Below are 1578 nucleotides of genomic sequence, written 5' to 3' on the forward strand. Positions count from 1 at the left end.
GTTGAGTGACTCTTTACAGGCAGTGTGCTCAGGCTTGGCCATTGAGAAAATGGGAAAGAGACAGGAAAAGACTTTTCTCTCTTCTGGCTGGCAATGATGTGTCCTTGCTCTAGAGCCACAAGGAAGAAACTGAGCTCATTCTCTAGCCAGGTCAGCTGGAAATGGTGGGGATTTGCCTCACCAAAGTACGTGTGGGGTTAATAGCATTGCCACACTGCTGGGAACAGAGCCAAATGTCCCAAGTGAAGAGGGACCAGACAACTATCCATTCCTTTGTTTTCCCTCTGCACTCCAGGTGCTTGGAAAAATAATTCATGTTCTCCTGGGAAGGCCCAATTATTATGCTGTCTTGTTTTGAAAAAGTTGTATTGTTTTGGAGAGAGATGCTTGCTTTTTTGTCACTTTCCTATTCACTTTGGTGTGTTAGCATGTTAGAAGTAGTTTTTTGAGTTGTTTGATACTTTCTTATACCACTTTCTTCTATTTTCATTTTTAAAAACTTCACAAATCCACAAATGGATGCAATCATTTTAAAATTTTGTATCACAGACAATGACCCCCTCCTGCATTTTCCCAAACATTTTATAGAAAATCAAGAAAATAACTTTTGCCATGGTCATCACTCCTATAAGAATTTTTGCTTTTGTTTCTATTTGAAACCTAGATATGTAGAGATTTTCAGGGGCAAATACGCTTTGTCCTTGCCAACGTAGGTGACAGAGTAGAGGTAAAGGAACAGCCAGGTGCTGGCTGCTGCGTTGGGGGGAGGGGTTCAGAGCAGCAGAATTCCCGCCTGCTCTCTCATCCCTCACCCCCTGCCCCCACTTTACCCCCAACTGCTTCTTATCCTCTTCCCTTGCTCACCTGTGTCCCTCCTCCATGGGGACAGATTTGACATTCAGTCAGAAGCTGTTCTTTTATCCTGTGGGGCAGTGATTCTCAGCCTTGGCAGCACATGAGAATGAGAGGAAGGCTCAGCCTCCAACCCAGAGAAGTTTGGGGTGGGATGTAGCATCAGGGATGTTTAAAAACTCCCCAGGTGAGTCTGTGCAGTCAGGGCTGAGAACCCGCGTGGCTGGGCAATATTCTTCAGAGTCCATCTGTAGACGGCGTGGGTCAGAATCACAGAGTGACTTCCTAAAAATGCAAATTCTGAGAATCCTAACACACTAAAAATGCTTAAGCCTTGAGTCCAAAACTTGAAAACATATTCTAGTAATAAACACCTTTTTTGAATTATTCCAAATGGCAATCGGCCAATGTTCAGATCTTGGTTTAAATGTTCTCAGTATTAAGAAATAACTAAAGATTAAAAAGATTTATAAATGTTTCAGTAACTAGTTATTGTAGATCTCTGGTGTGAGTAACTAGTAACTACACCATAGAAAATGACTTTCAAGTTACCAGAAATCCCTTATGGTTATTAAAGTAATTGCTAAAATTTATTAGCATGTTTTACTGTTGTGGTAGGAACTGATCTTTTCACTTTAAATTCACTGTTATCCCATTTTATAGATGTGAACTCTGGGGCTCTGGGACATTAAGTAATTGGCTCAAAAACACATGGTGAGTAGCATA

Source organism: Pteronotus mesoamericanus, unplaced genomic scaffold (assembly GCF_021234165.1).
Source record: "Pteronotus mesoamericanus isolate MK-2021 breed Mesoamerican mustached bat unplaced genomic scaffold, CSHL_Meso_final contig_24, whole genome shotgun sequence".
Classification (NCBI taxonomy): Eukaryota; Metazoa; Chordata; class Mammalia; order Chiroptera; family Mormoopidae; genus Pteronotus; species Pteronotus mesoamericanus.